At 33.8% G+C, this 6,403-nt stretch overlaps 1 pseudogene; it reads left to right on the top strand.

The window, feature by feature from the left end:
* Positions 1-5,956: 5,956 nt before the first annotated feature.
* On the top strand, positions 5,957-6,075 carry LOC118612606 (annotated as a pseudogene).
* Positions 6,076-6,403: the final 328 nt, after the last annotated feature.

Genomic DNA, 6,403 nt, shown 5'->3' with positions numbered 1-6,403 from the left:
ATGACTTTTTTTTTTGAGAAAAATCTGAAGTTAAGGGAAGTAGGTAAAAGAGTTAAGTGGCATGAATAGAAGTCTTATTTACACTAAAGTGCATTTACTATTAATATGTGTTTGCATATGAAAATTAATGATATAGTTGAGAGGAGAAATTAATAATTGGAGAAAAATAAGATAATTTGGAAGCAAATTTTTAATATCTATTTAAGAATAGAGAAGAGAAAATGAGGAGTAAGTCTAGCTAGAGTTAACTTCGACTAAGGTGGTTGCAGTAGAGACGGAGGCAAGTGGACTGACCGAAGATCAATTTAGAATAAGAATCAATAAAACCTGCTGAATCAGACATGAGGTTAAGCGACAGAATGAGAGAAATTCCAGATGAACCGGAATGACTGACTAGAGATATCTGGGAGTATTTACAAAGGAGAGGGTGTTACTCTTTGCAAAGAATGAGTTTGGTTCCATTATCCTTATAATCCTCATGGTATTTCAAATATTGGATCTGATGGTCAGAAGAGTTGACACTGAAGATCTCAGCTTGAAGCTCTTCAACGAGTGGTTTTTAAGGTCTTTCTAGAATCTCCTGCAGTTACCGAAAATCTCCTAGAAGCACCCACCGACTGTCAGTCTTCATTGGCAATCTGATGGTTCCCGTGAACCTGTCGGTTCTCATGAGCTGCTCCACTCCCTTCCAAAGTACCAACGGCCTTCATTTCTTCATTCTAAAATGTGCAAGAGTTTCTTTCACTGACCAGCTCTAACATAAAACCATACAGAGAAAAGGATTCTGGGAAATAGCATTCAATGTCAAAGAAGGGAGTGGTAGTATTATTGAGTTGGCAATAGAAAATCTAGCATATAATTTAAACATCTTATCCTTGAGGTAGTATTTAAGCCATGGGAATGAGTAACTTCCAGGAAGAAAGAGAACAGTAAGACAAATACAGTAGAGAGAGAATGGCAAAGCTCTGAGATAGAATAGGCGTAGCCAGCAAAATGGCTTGAAAATAGTCAGGGAATTGAGACAAAAACAAGAATATGATTCCCCAGAATATAAGAGAAAAATCAATGTGTCAAGATGAAGGAGAGGATTACAGTTTCTAACAGTACTGTAAGTTGTTAAGACAAGGAGAGAGAATGTTGACTATTTTGAGTGATAGGAAAATATTTAGTGACTTAAAAAAGGAAAATTTCAGTGATAGCATAAGGTTGGAAGCCAAACAGCACTGGCATTTGAAAACTGATGACGAATAAGTATAGTCACAAAATATGAAGTTCCCCATCCACGGAAGGAGAAAACTTGAAAAGTAGCCATAGTTGCATATGGGGGTCGAAAGCCATTATTGCTATTATTTATTAGATGGTAGATAACAAAAGCCTGTCTGTATGTTATTAGGAATCATATCTTTGAAAGAAGAAAAACTGATGCCAACGAAATGGGTTAGAATTTTATAAAATATCAATCGATATTTAAAGTGCTCAGTTACAAATATTACACACTTGAGGATCAATGAGCAATCGCTGTTAACATGAATGGCATGATCTAGAGAAATCCATTCAGGTTTATGCAGCATATGGGAGAAGCCTACAATGATAGTTCAAACTAAAGATTCGGCTCACGTCATATTTAATATAGTCGGTCTCTTTTTAACTCTGTCACTTAGGGTTTCTCAGTGAGGATATTTCATAAACTGCAATTTTGTGAGAGATCACGACAGACAAAGTAAAGATGTTTGAACCTTGCATCATGCAAAATAAAGATATAGCTTGCCCTAACGGACCTTGACTAAGCAGGCTCATTAGCAATTTTGACAGACATCTTTTAGCTTCCTTTGGCAGTGCGCAGTGTTACGTAGGGACCACATTCATTTGTTAAGCAAATTCTTAGTTTTGATCTCACACAGGGGCAGATGCTGAGTTTTGCCTTGTACAGAGGGGAAGAATAATTGACTGGTGATGTCCCCTTCCTCCTGATTGACCTGCCGTGACCTCTTTTATATACCACTAGCTGCCTCACAAAAAACAAGCAAGTTTTTCTGCAATCATAGTAAATTGGAGAATTTTTTAAATTATAAAAGATGACTATTTAATATATCTTGACTCAGCTCTCTCATAGGGCTTTGCTGCTGTAAATGCCGGAAAGCATAGGCAGTGAAAATCAGACACAAATTATATCATGAAACTTCCATATATCATGTGATTTTTCTCATTTAGTTTTATAGAACGCCCTTCTGTTTTATGTTTAATTACTGTGTGTGTGTTTCACACAGACATCTGATAGTAGTGTGGCGATTTTTGAAGATGAGCCAAATATTTTAGGAGAGGAAGCTTTCAGGCCAAGGCCCATAGACAATTCTGATGAGGTTAGTGATGAAAGATTACAATTTCCTTAGTTGTTTCTCTAGAGTACAAAGGGACCCACACACAAATACACACAGAAACATGTCTTTGCAATGCAAACTAAATGATCAGTGAATTCCACATATGCCGATAATCCGAATTTTCTTTTCCTATTTTGCAAAATCGCAGTCATTGGTCAAGCAAATGTACTGATTATTTTAAAATAAAATATTGTATTCTATTTTTGGATTTCAAAAATATTATAACTACATTGTTTTTAAAAAATCATGTTCAGTGAAACAGCTCAGGAAGCAAATTTATTGGCAGAAGTTATTACTCGAAAAAAGATAAATCACACACGGTGAGAATCTAATAACGAAGGGATGCAAAGTTATAGTGAGTAGAAGACCAGGACAAGATGAAAACTTCCTGCCCTCAAGTGGCACGATAAATCTTTGCATCAATAACATGTCAATAGCATGTCATTACGCTGAAGAGGTTTGGGGTAATAAAGAAAACAATGGCTCCCTTCTCTGGGTTGAAGAGTCAACAGCTTTAATCAATAAATATTGCAGTGTCCTATTTGTATGATTTGTAAATATTGGAAAATTCAGAAAACTTTTCTAGAGCAGCAAGTCATCCAAAACTTAACACTCTCAGGCTTATTTAGTTTTCTTTTTCTTTATATCTGAAAACAAAAAATTTCTCTTGGAGGAAATGGGTCAGCATCTGTACCGACTGTTGCTTGGTGACTATGGAAACTAGCCTGCTCAGAGGACGTCTAAAAATCACATGAACTCCTTGATTTGCAAGACCCTAGAGAATATGTTTTTGATGTCAAGTGACAGAATTTTCAGATTTAGAAGAAAAATAACTCTTTGGAAGACCATGTGACAAAAGAAAATAAAACGTTTTCACTGCTGTTTTGGCTTAAAAGAAGCATTGTATTGGGAAGATTCAAGTTTTATTAAAATCACTGTGTTTTTCCCTCTCTTTTAACACAAGGATATGTTCAAGGAAGATGTCACACTACTCAGTTAAACTTGAATATTGTATTAAAAATGAATAACTGTTTAATATAAGCATGTCTATTTGTGCATACAAAATGTCTGTGTCTTCTAAAGTTTGATCCAGAATTAAGTATAAAAAAACATCAAGAACAGGTTTTACAATAAAGTTGATTTTCATTGTTTGCTTTTATGCATATGTGATCTTATGAGAAATCAACAAACAAAATATGTGATTGTAATTTTGTAAATTCATAAATGCTTAATATTTTCTGAACTTGATTATGCTCAACAATAAAATTCCAAAGCTCATACAAAATTGTGTCTTAGGCTAGAGTTTTATTCATATTGCTTTAGTTTATATTAGTAGCTTTATTATCCAACATTTATAGTAATATTCATTTTGGAAATAGCTTGAATTAAAAACAACTTACTACCTTTATTTTAAGTAACTCTACAGAGCCAGTCTTTACATGAAGAAAATCCTATTAGGGCTTAGTCGAGTTATTTACGATAAAATTATTTTGTTTGCCTTTTGAGTTAACATTTATAGAAAGTGAATTTTAAAAACTCCAAGAAGTATAAGTAACAAAAAGTCCAAGAAACAACTTTAAGGAACTTCTGTTATAGTTTGTTTAGGGAAGTAGATTGACAAAATTCAAGCAGCCAGAGAGAGGTACAGAGAAACTAGAAGCGTATGTTTGCCATTAAATCAGGAGGAGAAATAGGGCACGTGCTGTTCAGGATGCTGCTGAAAGACCTAAAAATAAAACTAAAAATTGAGCATCCTGAAGATCAATATGAAGATCACATTGGCAGTGTAAAGATCAATGGTAGGCAGAGCAAGAAAAATGTTGAAAAACTCAGACAGAATCCCAACTAAAGTGACTGGAATAAAGTGGCATATATCAACATGTGTGCCTCCATTTTTCCATAATTGCATTATTTTGTGTTGAGTAGTTATTTGCTAGGGTATCCTTTTTTTCTCTTGTCATATTTTGTTATTTTATGTATATATATATATTTGATCTAGTCTTTTAGTGGTTTTTCTGGAGATGACAATAAACTATTCAATAGGTTACAATCTAGTTTAGTATAATACCAGAACGTAAACCTTTTAGGCCATAACATGAACATTTTATGTTCAATAATATAAAAAAAAAATCTTTGTTCCTATATGACTCCACTCCTCTATGCTGTTATTGTCACAAATTATATCTTTACACACTATGTACCTATTAACATATAATTACAGAATTTTCTTTATGCAGTTTTGTTTTAAATAAGATTGGGGAAATAAGAAGGGTATAAACTAAAAAAATACATTCACAGTATCTTTTATTTTTACCTATATAGTTACTTTTACCAGTAGTCCTTATTTATTTATTTGGTTTCAAGTTACCTTCTAGTTTTTTTAAATATCATTTACCATTTTTATAGTGCAGGTATGTTAGCAATAAAATGTATCGGTTTATTTCTAATCTAAGAAATTCTAATTTCTCTTTTACTTTTGAAACATAGTTTTAAAAAACAGAATTTATGTTTCCCAGATTTTTATTTTCTTTAAGTAGTGTGAATACATCACTCATTGACTTTTGGCTTCCGTGATTTCTGATGAGGACTCACATGTAAATTTTAATGTGAGTCCCTTGTATGTGAGAGGTCAGTTCTCCCTCCCTGCCTTCAGGATTTCATCGTTTTTGGCTTTTGTGATATGTCTTTAATTATGATGTGTGTAAATAGCTTTTTTTGATTTTTTTTTTCTACTTGGAGTTTGTTGAGCTTCTTGGAGGTATCAATTAATGAGTGTCTTTCATTCAGTTTTGAAGGTTTTCTGCCATAATTCTTTCAGATCTTTTTCTGCTTTTTCTCTGTCCTTTATTATGCCTATTAGTATGCTTGATTATATCTCACAGGTCTTTGAGGTCTGTTCATTTGTCTTCATTCTTTTTTCTCTAGTTTCCCCAGACTGGATAATTGCAAATGATCTGTCTTCAAATACAATGATTCTTTTTTCTGCATGCTCACATCTGATGTTTAGCCCCTGTAGTGGATTATTTTTTTTTTTCATTTTAGTTGTATTTTCAACTCCATGTTTTCTGTTTAGTTTCTCTCTATAATTTCTATTTCATATTTATATTAAAAGAGATGAATTAAAGTGTTTATCCAGTAAATCCAATGTTTGTGCTTCCTCAGTTTGCTTTAATCACTGTTTTTGTTTGTTTTATTATTATTATTTTTTTTAAATCTGGGCCATACTCCCTCATTTCTTTGCATGCCTCAATTTTATATTAAATTCTGAACATCCTGGATATTAGAATATGGCAATTCTGGAAATCAGATTTTCTCACCTCTGTAGAATTTATTATTGCCACTTGTATTTTTTTAAACAAATTCTCTAAATTAATGTTTTGAAGTATGCATTCTTACTCATATGTGGCCACTACAATGTTTTTTCTTGTCTTACTATTTAATGATTGGAAAAAGTTTTCTTTAAATATTTGGAATCGAAACAAAACAAAACAAAACAGAACAGGCATAACCTGTTCTTTGTGTGAGTCTGCACAGGGGTTCTGTGTCTATGCAGGTACACCTTTAAGACTGTCAAGTTCATCTATGGCTATGCCACCCTGAACAAGCCCGATCCCATCTGATCTCAGAACCTAAGCAGGTTTGGGCCTGGTTAGTACTTGTATGGGAGACCACCTAGGAAGACCAAGTGCTATAGGCGTAAAAAATAAAAAAAATAAGGGATTGTAAGCTGACAAGGTCCGTGCAATCTGTGAGGTCAGCCAAGAGTTGCCTTATCTAAAAAAAAAAAAAAAAAAAAAAAAAAAAAAGACTAGGTCAAGGTTACAACTCACACTTAATTCCTCCTCTACCTTGTGCAGTCTCAACGTCAGCCAGATGTGAGAGGTTAGGATGCTCCTGGTCTTTCCTAAGCGTGTGAACAGCCTTGGGCATGTGTGTATTCTAGTTTCTCAGGAATGTGTCAAAGTTTTTCAGAGCCCTTATTCCCCAAAGTGGCTACTACTGAGCCCTTCCTTTCAAGCATTTTG

The sequence above is a fragment of the Rousettus aegyptiacus genome, unplaced genomic scaffold, assembly GCF_014176215.1.
Source record: "Rousettus aegyptiacus isolate mRouAeg1 unplaced genomic scaffold, mRouAeg1.p scaffold_m13_p_16, whole genome shotgun sequence".
Classification (NCBI taxonomy): Eukaryota; Metazoa; Chordata; class Mammalia; order Chiroptera; family Pteropodidae; genus Rousettus; species Rousettus aegyptiacus.
The sequence above is the reverse complement of the archived record's forward strand: the minus strand, read 5'-3'. Positions and strand labels throughout refer to the sequence as shown.